Source organism: Camelina sativa, chromosome 1 (assembly GCF_030686135.1).
Source record: "Camelina sativa cultivar CO46 ecotype springtype chromosome 1, ASM3068613v1".
NCBI classification, from domain to species: Eukaryota; Viridiplantae; Streptophyta; class Magnoliopsida; order Brassicales; family Brassicaceae; genus Camelina; species Camelina sativa.
The window spans coordinates 17667615-17682170 of record NC_141880.1 but is presented as its reverse complement, the minus strand read 5'-3'; the positions used below and the strand labels follow the sequence as shown (position 1 = coordinate 17682170).

At 41.7% G+C, this 14556-nt stretch overlaps 1 non-coding gene across 1 annotated transcript; it reads left to right on the top strand.

The window, feature by feature from the left end:
• Positions 1–7866: 7866 nt before the first annotated feature.
• Positions 7867–7973, top strand: LOC147950053 (small nucleolar RNA R71). Its single transcript, XR_015565277.1, has one exon. It is a non-coding gene; the product is annotated as a small nucleolar RNA R71 (small nucleolar RNA).
• Positions 7974–14556: the final 6583 nt, after the last annotated feature.

The window sequence follows — 14556 nt, the reverse complement described above, 5'->3', positions numbered from 1 at the left end:
AGTTGTGTTCTAAATTCTATATTTGGTATCAGAGCTCTTAGGTTATTGAACCTAAAAGATTTTAGATCATACGAACATATAGCCGTCGAAACCAAGCCATGGGTGACGACAATGTTCTCATGGGCTGAGCTAATCAATGGAAATGAAACAGGAATGAAACAAGACAATCACAAAACAAAGACACAAGTTCTGGGGATGAACTCGAGCAGCACTCGACCGAGTGTAGGTCGAGTACGTGGTCGAGCTAGACTTAAACGTGAAAACAGAGCAACACAAGAAAAACAGAGCAATGCAAAAACTAATCAAACAACAAGCAAGCAATGATATTTAGACTAAGATATTAATAAACAAAGAAGGCCTTGAGGAGGGATTCATGGGCTGAGCTAATCATTGTGGTTATCTAACTTGGTCAACAAATCTCAAGCAAGCTTTGAGCTGATCTCTAGACATACTATTCTAAGACATGTTTAATCCACTCTCATGGCAAGAAACAATCAAACCTATGCATTTCTAGACTTGTTCTCACAAAGAAAAGAATCTACACAAGCAGGCATTAAGCAATACATCTCAAACCAAACAAGACTTCTAATCTCTTAGCAAGCCTAATGGTAAGCTCTAGATCTAGCCTTATCTATGCTCCTTAGACATTGGTGTGATGCTAAGATGCTTGAAATCAAACCCTACCTTCTCAGATATAGGATCAGCATTAAGATCATCTAGCCTAGAAGAGATCTACAACAATCAAGCTTGACCAAATCAAACAAACCACAAGATCAACCCAGCCTAACCCATCCTCAAGGTCCTAAGCAAACTACTCACAAGAACACATGGTGAAATATGTCAAAAACCCAGAAAATATTGAAACTTGCATCATTAGAAAGATGAAACAGAGATCTACAATGTTGATGAAGAAATAAAACTCGAAATCTTAATATTTTGAAAGTTATGAAACAAACAAAATACAAGGATCTAGTCTTTCTTTCTTAAACAAGTACAAAATCTAAAATAAAAGAAAGTCCAAAAGGAATAAAATCTAAAAAAGGTAAAAACTAGGTTTTAGACTCTCTAAAAAGCTGGACTCTTTGGTGGCTGCAGGTACAAGGGCTTTATATAGGAGATGAGGTGGAAGCCCTAAAAATACAAAAAGTCAAAGCAGTCAACGGCTCGGTCAACTCGACCAGTGCTCGGTCGAGTGGCTGGTCGAGCTGGCTTCTCTCGTGCATTCTCCACTTGGTCGAGTCCTTCTCAGCACACGGTCGAGTGGTGGTCGAGTGGTGCGGTCGAGTTGGACTCCGGACCTTGATTCTACAGCCTTAACTCTCTTGTTTTCTCCTCAGGATTGCTTCACTTCTCCTCAGCATTGCTTCCATGCTCCTTAAGCTCCAAAATCACCTGTTTATGCATGAAAAGATGCAAATGCAATGCAACTATACTCTAATGCATGATTAGTCCTAAAGCTACACAATAATGGCCTAAATGGATAGCAAAAGATGCAAAAGTTGTGAATAAACTAAGGGAAAACAAGGTAAAATATATGAACATCAGATATCAAGACATTGTTGGAAGACTAAAAGCTTATGAAGAAAGAATTCTCGGTGAAGAAAACGGTTGAGACATACAACGAAAGCTTTTATATGATAACTCTTATCAACAATATTTTGGAGCTCAACAAGGCGGAGGACGCGGAAACAGAGGACGTGGAGGCAGAGGACGTGGTAAAGGACGCTTTAACTCACAAGATTGATCGTAAAATCAAACACAAGATAAAGAGAAGAAGGATGTCTCGAAGATTATCTGCTTTCGTTGTGATAAGGCTGGCCACTACGCCTCTAATTGCCCCGAAAGAATTCAAAGAACACAAGAATTGAATAAAGTAGAGGAAGACAATGCTGAATCAGCACTCTAAATGCACGAGGTGGTGTTCTTGAACGAAGAAAAACTAATACCAAAGGTTTACGAAAACAAAACAGGAGAAGGACTTTGGTACTTATACAATGGAGCAAGCAACCACATGACAGGAAACAAGTCTTATTTCTCAGAACTAAATGAGAAAATAAAGGGCAAGGTGAAATTCGGAGATGACTCGTATGTCAAGATAGAAAGAAAGGGTTCTATTCTTTTTCAAGGAAAAACTGGTGAACAAAGACTTGTCACCAACATCTACTAGTCATGTGGGAAGGTTGTTAAAGGGTGGAGACTAGGGTTCGAGAAATGTCTGGCGCAACAATGACCTACTAGTGGATTTAGATGAATAGTTCCTATCCACGGTGAGGGGTTAGGATCGATGTCCTGCATGGCCAGCTTGGAGTCCGTTTGGGCGACGAGCGGGGGGCTAGTGGGGTCCGCGGGATCGATTGTCACAAGAAGTATGCTAAGTTGCTACTTATATTTGTTATGGTTGATAATTTATTTATAATAAATTAGAATTGGTTTATCATGTCTTCTGATGTGCATGTTGGTTTGTTTTTGGTTTATTGTTTTTGTGTAATTAAATATTTTGAGGTATTTAATTATATTATATTAAAAAATGGGGCGAGTTGTTATATAGGGCGGACTAAGAGGTGGCGGTCGGGGTGTTACAAGTGGTATCAGAACTGAATCCAGACAAGTGTTGAGTTGAGTGGGCTCACACCGCTGGGAGTCACGGTCTTGGTGCACACCGTTGCGATCTATTAGTGGGGATGAATTTTGACTCTCCACTAATATGGCTGTCATGAAAAGAAAAGAGGAAAAAGAGAGAGAAAAGGTTAGAGTCTATAGGAGGGGAATGTATTTAAGTAAAAATTTTCAAATTTTTAGGGTTTTTCTATGCCTTAGATGATATGCAAGTACTAACATGATGATGCTAAAAATTTGAAATAAGAATCACAAAACACAATGTCAAATGCTATCTCAAACCCTCCCCCAAACTTAAATCACACAGTCCCTGTGTGAAAGAAATTTGATTGAGGATTCAAGATTAAAAACAAATCACAAAACACAATGTCAAATGCAATGATATCTACAAGTGAAGGTGATAGTGATACCTTAGGGATTGTGGAAGTAGTTGTCCACATCCATCTGCATGCTGTCATAGGAGTAGTTGAGGTCTTGCTGGTGACATGGAGGTGGAGATTGGGGCAGCTCGACGATGGGAATCGACCGGGACTTGGTCGAGTACGTGCTCGAGTGGGGGGTCGAGCTGGACCACGAGTGTCAAAATTCTGACCTTGCTGCTGGTAGAACTGCTGGTAGAGTGCTGGATCCATGAAGTACTGGGGTGGGATGGGAGGGTAACCTTGATATCCTGGATAAGCAGCTGGAGGTGGGAAGCCATAGGGTGATCTGGGCTGGAACTCGGCCGAGTACATTGGAGGTGCTCGGTCGAGTGGGTGCTCGAGTGACCCGGTCGAGTACCTTGAAAATGGTTGTTCTCGGGTACTTGCGCTCCTCTTCCTCTGATCGGCTCATACATTGAAACCCTAGCTGGTTCCACAGGGTTCGCAACTCTAGAAAGTGCTCTAGTTGAGCTACTCCTCCTCAAAGGGCTTGATGGTGTAGGTGAAGAATTCCCACTCTTCAACTCAGCAATCTCCTTCTTTAAGCCCTTGATAGACTTAGCCATGTTGGTCACCTTCTTCTTCAGCTTATCAAACCTCTTCCCATGCCATTTGTTCCATTTTTGCAAAAGGGTTAATCTCTTGGTAGCCTCCCTCACTCCTCTACTATCTCTTGGGTTGAGCTCATAATCCTCAAAGTAAAATTGCTCCTCCCCATCAGCCATTTGCACATCTCCAGCTTCATCAACTCTAGGTTGAACTATCCCATCAAACAAATGCTCCTCAGCTGGCCAAAAGTCAATGTTGGCTCCTTCTTGAATGGTGGTGAGCTCTTGGTTAGGCAAAATCAGTTGCTTTTTCCCAAGTGTTGGAAGTTCAAAGTTGAAAATGTGATTCCCTTGATGCATCTCCTTGGCTAGGATGAGAGTAGAGGTGAGGTAGCTAGAGTCAATCCATCTTGGTGAAACTCTTTCTCCTCTAAGTGGAACCTTAGCAGCTTGTAGGATTGGAGTAATGATGCCTCCAATGGTTAGTGCTCCTCTTGATCCTTTGTTCTCCAATTTGCCTACCCAACTTCTCAAGTAAATCATGTGGTCAATGAGCACCATTGCTAGGTCAGTCTCCACAGTGCTCCCAAGAATGATGGTACCATTTCTTGCTTGGAAAATTGAGAGCCAAATCAATCATCTTTAGCTCCCCCTCATTAATGTTCCCAGTTTCCTTCCTAGCAAAGAAGGTGTTGGCAAGAGCTTTGTGGAAGTACCTTAGGACTGGGCTCCTTATCCTTGAGCTCTTGGAGTTGGAGGATGAGTAGTATTTGTTATCCCCAATGGTTTCCCACACAGCATAGAGCTCTTCTCTTGGAATCATCAAACTCCTATTGCTCCCAACCTCAAAACCAAACACATTGGCTATCTTCTTCATTGAAAGTTCATACCTTTTCCCTTTGATTGTGAAAGCAATGTGACCAGCTCCAAACTCAGCATCCTTCCTTGCATATGTATGCAGCTTGACTGTGGCTAGAAACTCACAACTCTCTTCTTTGTATCCCTCCATGCAAAGCCCCATAAACTTAGTTAGGTTGCTCTTCTCAAAGAGATACTCCACATCTTCACCAATGGCTAGCTTCTCCATGGTTTCCTTGTGTGGATATCTAGTCCCTAAGAACTCCATTCTCATGAAAGCATCATAGAGTTGCCTCTTTGACAACCCACAAGACTCAGCTTCTCCATCATCCTCTATCTCTTCTTTTTTACTTTCTTCCTCACTCTCATTCTCACTCTCCTCTTGTTCAACCTCAACTGCTGGCCTCTTCCCTTTGGCCTTGTGTCTCCTCATGAACTCATTGAGAGTTGACTCCCTTTCCTCCTCACTTTCAGTCCTCTCAGGATCTTCCTCAACTCTCTCTCTCCTTGGACACGGCATCTGGCTCGACCGGCTGCTCGAACCGCCACTCGGTCGAGTGCATGATCGAGTGGGGCGTCGAGTGGCTCTTCCAGCTTCTCCTCTTGATTCAAGACTAGCATCATGACGTTCCATGGAGGTTACAGCGGTTTGTTGAGACTTCCTAGTGATTCTTGAAGACATTTTTCAAAAAGAACTGAAGGGAATAAACTCAAAGCTCAAAGTTAATAGGTTAGTGACCCAAAAACTTGAAAGAACTAAGCTTGAGCAAAAGATAAGCTATGTGAGAGACTTTAAAACTTGAATTTAATTGTTTTGAGCAAATGAGAGAATGTGAGAGGTATTATCTCATGCTAGGTCTATATAAAGAAGCTAAGGGGACAAAGAGACAAGGGTGGAGCGTCCATACCATTCAAATTTGAAATGGGAATCTTTGACCTGCTTTTTGCTGCCACTCGACCCCACACTCGACTGTACACGGTCGAGCACCTTGATTAAATTTTGAAATTTCAAAATTTTTCTTCTTGTTCTTCCCTTCACTCGATCGTTCTAGCGATTTAAAGATCAAATGGGCCTCAATTCCTTCCTAGCTCGGTCGAGTACCTCTCGTGGGCAGGTCGAGTGGGCTTGCGAGTCTCCTTCTCCAAGTCTAAATCTCTCCTTACCCAACTACATTTTCACCTAAAGGCCTGTCCAACACAAATATAAAAGAAAACACATCAAAACTACAAGGAAAATAAACCATATTTACAAAGGATACCTTAGGGACTTCCTCCCTAGTGAGCTTGTTTAAAGTCACTAAACTTGACTTTGGTTGCCTTCTTAAGCCTTGTTTAGATACCAAGGAGGTGATGAAATCCTCCCTGGAACTTCTTGATCACTATGAAGTTGATCCTTGATCACCTCACCCTTAACACACAAACCATGTTTCTTCTTGATTTTGAGCCTTGGTCTTGCTTTCTTTAAGGACCTCTTGTTCAGCTTAACTTGAAGATCCTCAACCATACTAGTCAACTCTTGAACTGACCTCTTAAGCTTTTCCACAGAATCATCTTGAAAGGAGAGCTTAGCCTTTGGAGTTGCTTCACCACTTGAACCTTCTTGACCTCCTTTGTCCTTGATAGTAAAAGGTTGATCATCAATGGTAGGAAGGTTGGTTGGGTTATAGATGTTAAACTTCATGGCTATATCTTCAGCAATGTTCAAGGTCACAAGACCCTCTTTGACATCAATAACTGCTCCAACAGTGGCTAGGAATGGCCTTCCAGGAATGATTGGATCTTCAGGTTCCTTGTCCATCTCCAACACCACAAAATCAGTGTGAACCCTTGCCTTCCCTATCTTGACTGGGACATTCTCCAACCTTCCAACTATCTCCTTGTTTGACCCATCAGCTAGACATATATGAAGGTTGGTGGACTTGAAATCAGTTCTCCCAAGCCTTTGTGCTATGGAGTATGGCATCACACTTGTTGAAGCTCCCAAATCACAAAGGCATTGGTTGTAGTGAAGATAGCTAAGTGTGCAAGGCAGATAGAATGGACCTGGATCCTTAAGCTTGATTGGAATGATAACTCCTCCAAGGTCCTCAAGATCCTTCTCATCTTGAGCTTCAGCCTTCTTCTTTGACAAATCAAGCAAAAAATCTTTGTAGAGAGGATATGGATCATACTGTTCCAAGGCAGGTCCTCTCTCTTCTTCTTGGTAAGCAATGGTGATCTCTTGTATGGCCAACACTTCCTCAACCACAACTTTTTCAATCACAACCACTTCCTTCAAAGCCTTCTCTTCCTCTTGTTGCTTAGCCATCATCTCCTTTCTCTCAATGATTTCCCTAAGCTCCTTAATATTTTGTGCTTTGAAACGTCCTGGGAATGGAAGAGGTGGCTTGTAGGCAGGAGGAATGTACTTAGCAGACTTGACATCTTCTGAGTCTGCAACTCGATCGACCACTAGAGCATGCACTCGGTCGAGTGGCTGTTCGAGTACTTGGTCGAGTGCAATAACGGACTCCAGTTGCTTTGCACAAACGTCAGTTGGGGCTTCAGTAACTAATGAATTCCCCCAAACTTGAACTTCACTGTCCTCAGTGACTTCCTCATCAGAGATATGAATGGCTTTTGCAGTGAACTCCCTTCGATTTTGAACAGCTTTTCCTGGGAGTTGGTTGGGTTTAGGAGCTGAAGTAGAGGCAATGTTGCTCTCCATATACTTCATTCTGGAATTGAGACCTTCAAACTTCATGTTCAGATCATTGTACTGTGATGTGAGCCTTTGATTCAACTCAGCAAACTGTTTGGCTTCCTCAATCTTGCCTTGTGTTTGCCCAATCAACAACTGTTGCATCATTGCTCGTAAGTCTTGTTCCTGCCCTTGGTTAGTCTGAAACCCTGGTGGGGGACACAATTGGGGCTGGAACACTTGATGTTGTTGCTTGGGGATGTAGTTTTGTTGCTGTTGAGGTTGTTGAGGTGGATAGACTTGGTCTTGAGGGTTGGCCACATTTGTGCTCCTATAAGAGAGATTGTTGTTTTTGAAACCTCCTTGGTTGTAGCCTTTGAATCCTCCCTGGTTTTGCATGTAGCACAACTCAGCAAATTCAGGCTCCCCCTCTTGAACTGGAGCTTCTTCTTCACCAATGAAGTGAATAGACTTGGACTGGCTTAGGAGTATCTTGTCAAGTTTCTCATTGACCATCTTCAAATCCTTCTTATACTTGTCCTCTTGATCAGTTGAGGAGCCCCTTATGGTCCTATCATAGTCCTCATTATAATTGCCATCAGATTGTGCAAGATTCTCAACTAATTCCCATCCTTCTTCCACATTCTTGTTGAGGAAGTTTCCATTAGAGGCTGTATCAAGAAGCATTCTTATCTTGGGAAGCACTCCTCTATACAAGGTGCTTAGAAGTGACTCATTGCTGAAGCCATGGTGAGGACACTGAGTCTGGAATCCTTTAAACCTCTCCCAAGCTTCACAAAAACTCTCATTATTCCTTTGAGCAAACCCAGAAATTTCATTCCTCAACCTAGCAGTCCTTGCATTGGAGAAGAACTTGGCCAGAAAAGCTTTCTTGCATGCATCCCATGTGGTGATAGCTCCAGTAGAAAGAGTCTTCTCCCAAAGGTGAGCTTTGTCTCCAAGAGAAAATGGGAAGAGCCTTAATTTGAATCCATCGTCACTCACTCCATTGATCTTAGTGAGTCCACATATTCTGTCAAATTCATCAAGGTGATCTAGTGGATCCTCCATTGGCAACCCATGAAACTTGTTGGCTTGTATCATTGAGATCAATCCACTCTTGATCTCAAAGTTATTGTTTGCTACTGAAGGTGGCACAATTCCAGCCCTTTGGTTGTGGGTATTGGGTGCATCTCCTGCACCAATGTGCCTTGGTCTCTGCTCATGGATAGCTTGTTGCTCCATGATGTCTTGACCTTGTTGTTGTTGAACTACTCTTCCTTGCTTATGTCTCAAACCCTTTTGTAGCATGTGGATGTTGTCAATAGGCTGTTGAAGACTGTCTTTGCCTTTTGACCTTGTGTGCATCAACAAACTCTACTACAGACTCGAACAGGTACACGATCGAGCGCAGGCTCGAGTGGGTGGTCGAGTCGACTGGGAAGTAATGGCTATTTAGGTCCGGCTTCTGGCTCGATCAAGTGCTCGATCACAGCTCGTTCGAGTGGTGGTCGAGTAGGTGGTCGAGTGGGTACCTGAAACACAAAACAGCCAAGCAAAGGAAGATTCGAGTTTAGTAACTTCACAAGTGATTAAACGAACTTAATCTTAGACTAATAATGATCCTAAATGTCACAAAACACACTCAAATGGGCAACGGCGCCAAATTGAAACTGACTTTCTTTGTGGTGTGGTGAATGAATGATGTATGGAATGATGATGTATGGAATGAATAGAAGTCAGGGTGTTTCAATTCCCCTTATGCAGTTGCAGTATAAGAGGTGTCAATCCTATCTGAGTGATTGTGAACAATTAAGATGTGCATATGAGTCTAAGTCAAGCCAATTGTAAAGATTGTTTGTCACTAACAATCCTATAATGAGATATGAAATGCAGAAAGTAAAACCAACTAGAACAAGATACTAAATGCAAACAGAACAGACAAATTAAAGCTATAATGAAACTAGAACAGAGATAGACACTATGCTAATGAACTAATGCAAGACAAGTAATGAACAGAAAACTAAGTGAATGCAATGGAAATGAAACAGGAATGAAACAAGACAATCACAAATCAAAGACACAAGTTCTGGGGATGAACTCGAGCAGCACTCGACCGAGTGTAGGTCGAGTACGTGGTCGAGCTAGACTTAAACGTGAAAACAGAGCAACACAAGAAAAACAGAGCAATGCAAAAACTAATCAAACAACAAGCAAGCAATGATATTTAGACTAAGATATTAATAAACAAAGAAGGCCTTGAGGAGGGATTCATGGGCTGAGCTAATCATTGTGGTTATCTAACTTGGTCAACAAATCTCAAGCAAGCTTTGAGCTGATCTCTAGACATACTATTCTAAGACATGTTTAATCCACTCTCATGGCAAGAAACAATCAAACCTATGCATTTCTAGACTTGTTCTCACAAAGAAAAGAATCTACACAAGTAGGCATTAAGCAATACATCTCAAACCAAACAAGACTTCTAATCTCTTAGCAAGCCTAATGGTATGCTCTAGATCTAGCCTTATCTATGCTCCTTAGACATTGGTGTGATGCTAAGATGCTTGAAATCAAACCCTACCTTCTCAGATATAGGATCAGCATTAAGATCATCTAGCCTAGAAGAGATCTACAACAATCAAGCTTGACCAAATCAAACAAACCACAAGATCAACCCAGCCTAACCCATCCTCAAGGTCCTAAGCAAACTACTCACAAGAACACATGGTGAAATATGTCAAAAACCCAGAAAATATTGAAACTTGCATCATTAGAAAGATGAAACAGAGATCTACAATGTTGATGAAGAAATAAAACTCGATATCTTAACATTTTGAAAGTTATGAAACAAACAAAATACAAGGATCTAGTCTTTCTTTCTTAAACAAGTACAAAATCTAAAATAAAAGAAAGTGCAAAAGGAATAAAATCTAAAAAAGGTAAAAACTAGGTTTTAGACTCTCTAAAAAGCTGGACTCTTTGGTGGCTGCAAGTACAAGGGCTTTATATAGGAGATGAGGTGGAAGCCCTAAAAATACAAAAAGTCAAAGCAGTTAACGGCTCGGTCAACTCGACCAGTGCTCGGTCGAGTGGCTGGTCGAGCTGGCTTCTCTCGTGCATTCTCCACTCGGTCGAGTCCTTCTCAGCACACGGTCGAGTGGTGGTCGAGTGGTGCGGTCGAGTTGGACTCCGGACCTTGATTCTACAGCCTTAACTCTCTTGTTTTCTCCTCAGGATTGCTTCACTTCTCCTCAGCATTGCTTCCATGCTCCTTAAGCTCCAAAATCACCTGTTTATGCATGAAAAGATGCAAATGCAATGCAACTATACTCTAATGCATGATTAGTCCTAAAGCTACACAATAATGGCCTAAATGGATAGCAAAAGATGCAAAAGTTGTGAATAAACTAAGGGAAAACAAGGTAAAATATATGAACATCACATATCAAGACATTGTTGGAAGACTAAAAGCTTATGAAGAAAGAATTCTCGGTGAAGAAAACGGTGGAGACATACAACGAAAGCTTTTATATGATAACTCTTATCAACAATATTTTGGAGCTCAACAAGGCGGAGGACGCGGAAACAGAGGACGTGGAGGCAGAGGACGTGGTAAAGGACGCTTTAACTCACAAGATTGATCGTAAAATCAAACACAAGATAAAGAGAAGAAGGATGTCTCGAAGATTATCTGCTTTCGTTGTGATAAGGCTGGCCACTACGCCTCTAATTGCCCCGAAAGAATTCAAAGAACACAAGAATCGAATAAAGTAGAGGAAGACAATGCTGAATCAGCACTCTAAATGCACGAGGTGGTGTTCTTGAACAAAGAAAAACTAATACCAAAGGTTTACGAAAACAAAACAGGAGAAGAAGGACTTTGGTACTTATACAATGGAGCAAGCAACCACATGACAGGAAACAAGTCTTATTTCTCAGAACTAAATGAGAAAATAAAGGGCAAGGTGAAATTCGGAGATGACTCGTATGTCAAGATAGAAAGAAAGGGTTCTATTCTTTTTCAAGGAAAAACTGGTGAACAAAGACTTGTCACCAACATCTACTAGTCATGTGGGAAGGTTGTTAAAGGGTGGAGACTAGGGTTCGAGAAATGTCTGGCGCAACAATGACCTACTGGTGGATTTAGATGAATAGTTCCTATCCACGGTGAGGGGTTAGGATCAATGCCCTGCATGGCCAGCTTGGGGTCCGTTTGGGCGACGAGCGGGGGGCTAGTGGGGTCCGCGGGATCGATTGTCACAAGAAGTATGCTAAGTTGCTACTTATATTTGTTATGGTTGATAATTTATTTATAATAAATTAGAATTGGTTTATCATGTCTTCTGATGTGCATGTTGGTTTGTTTTTGGTTTATTGTTTTTGTGTAATTAAATATTTTGAGGTATTTAATTATATTATATTAAAAAATGGGGCGAGTTGTTATATAGGGCGGACTAAGAGGTGGCGGTCGGGGTGTTACAAGTGGTATCAGAACTGAATCCAGACAAGTGTTGAGTTGAGTGGGCTCACACCGCTGGGAGTCACGGTCTTGGTGCACACCGTTGCGATCTATTAGTGGGGATGAATTTTGACTCCCCGGTTTCAGAGATATGCGGAGAGATTTAAAAGAATTGATTTAGCCACCTATGTCACCAAAGTGCACTTATTTTTTTGGTCAAGGGTCCTGAGAGAACTCCAAAGTTAATCTTGCTTATGCTGAAGTAGTTTCAGGATGGGTGACCTTGTGGAAAGAGATGTCGGAACTGTGCGAGTGAAGACAAAACACAGAGAAAGATTATATGTGGTGATTTGTAGGGACGGTAAACAAGTCTTTAATGCCTCCCAGATGTAGCATACCAACTATTGAATATGGATGGACTCACGGACCTAGTAAGAGGACGTGAGGCCCTGTACCATCCGCGAACCAAAAATTAGATTTTTGGTAGGGGTGTCGATTGACACTGCTTGTGGTGTCGGTCGACACCATTCGCTGTTGGTCAGATCAATTCGATTTTAATTCTCCAATTTGCGTTGTTAGTTTAGGGAAGCCCTAGACTCGACTCTATAAGGAAAACTCGACGTCTTCCACTTTTTTTAACCGCTTTTTCACATCTTAGAGAGCAAGAAGAGAGAACAAAGTCTCTATGAGAAATCTTAAGGTTTTGGTGGATTATTTGTCCTTGTAAGGAGAGTTTTCTTCTGGAGAGTGTGGATCCAAGGCTAGGAACGTGGTGGGAAGCTTGTGGTGGTGTGGTTTTGTCGTTTGTTGGTGAGATCTCATTGTTTTGGCTAAGGTGAGTGCATGACCATGGCTTATCTAAGCTAAGATCTTTGCTTATGTGATTTTGTGAGTTGTTTGGTTGTTTATTTTGGTTGTGTGTGAGGTTTTCGTAGCTCTTGAGGCTTGGATTCGTTCTTGGGATCGTGTGGAACAAAAGGAGAAGCTTGGGGGCGAGATTCGGAGGTTCTGTTCGAAAGAAAGCGATGCTCGGCATCGATGTCTGTCGACACCAATATGGTGTTGGTCGACACCAACGCGAGGATGACTCAAGGATTTGACGAGTGTCGGTCAACACCATGTCTAGGTGTCGGTCGACACCGTTAGGGATTTGGGGAATGTTTGGTATGGTGTCGGTCGACACCAGAAGTGGTTTATGTCTTGTTGCTTTGTGGATGTTCCTGGTTTGTTTTATTGTTGTTGTTTGTGGCATGAGATATCTTATTGCTTGTTTGTATAGCCCAGTAGATGGAAGGATTGTCTCACTAAGTATTTTTGGTAATACTTACGCCTCTCTTTTGTGTTGTAGCGCAAGCAAAGACAATGTGTGATCGTGGGATCAAGGCGATGAAGAGGAGGATGTTCTAGAGGCTAGGTTGTTTGCTCTATGTCTTTGTTAGGATGCTAGAGTGGAACACAATGGTTTAGAACGGATGTTAGGATTGCTGGTTTATGATTTGTTTTAGTTTTAGGATTGTTGGTGGTTTGATATTATGTTATTTCTTAAATGGTTATTGGTTATTGGATTTATTATTGTTATCCGCTACAACTGCTGGTTGGGGTAGGTTGCTAGTGAGTATGGGATCACTAGATATTAGGTTAGTTAAAAAAAACAGGTCGGGTTGTTTCAGTTTGGTATCAGAGTCGAACCCAAACGAGTGTGGAGTCGAGTGGGCTCACACCATTGGGGTTGACGGTCTTGGTGCGCAACGAGGACGTTGCGATCTGTTAGTGGGGATGAATGTGACACCACAGTATCAGAGACTTGCGGAGAGGTTTAAAAGAATTGATTTGGCCACCAATATCACCAAAGTGCACTTATATTTTCGGTCAAGGGTCCTAAGAGAATTCCAGAATTAAGTGTGCTTGAGCTGGAGTAGTCTGAGGATGGGTGACCTTCTTGGAAGTGACTGTCGGAACTGTGCGAGTGAGGACAAAACATAGGGATAGATCATATGGTGATTTTTAGGGACGATAAAAAGTCTTTAAAATCTCTCGGATGTAGCAAACCGACCGTCGGATACATATGGGCTCACGGACCTAGTGAGAAGACGTGAGGAACATTAAGGAAAGTAGGCGCACGGACTGCGATTGGACATGAGGCCCACTAAGAGGTGGCGGTCGGAACGTTACATATCTATTAAAAAATGTAGACCTATGAATTGAGAATACACATAGGACCACTAAGATACGACGGTCGGGCGTTAGAAGGACTAATGTCTCTTTAGTGTGGTTTCTTACTAACAAATTGCAATTACAAGAAATAATCGATTTCTGATTGTAGCCCTTCTAAGTTTTAACTCTTATATAAATTTTAATCCGTAATAGTTCCTAGCTAGGACGAAATGCTTTTAAAATCTTGAAGCCTCATAAAGTGTAGTTATGTCAATCATTACGCTGTTAAGCTATATGAATGTAAAGAATAAAAAGAGTCATGGTATTTTTAGTTTTTTTAGTTATTATTATTTTGTTAATTTCATCATTCAATTTCACATATTTGAAACTTTTCAAGATTTTTACCTTTTTGCAGTATTATCAATTACCTTTTTGCCATTGATAATTCATCAAGTCGACGAGGCTCAACAACGTTTTCTGGAATGAAAATGACATTATTTTGATCAATTTCGTGGCCTGAATGTAGGCATTGACATTGACGTGAGCTTGATCGTCAACGTGAACGTACAAAAGAAGAAGTCGAAAGGGGATACGAAAAAGGCGATATTTTAAATAAGGAAAGTGAAACATAATAGGCGATTTTAGGGTTTGTAGAGTCTCCTTCACGCTAGGGTTTGTGTGACAGCTACTGCTGGTGTGCCTTCATGACAGAGTTGGATTCTTCAGGTCCCTCTCAGGGGGAAGCATCATCTTCCCAAAACAAGCAACAGTCTTCTGCTGTTGTGGTCAATAAGCGTCCCTCGCTTAAGAAACATG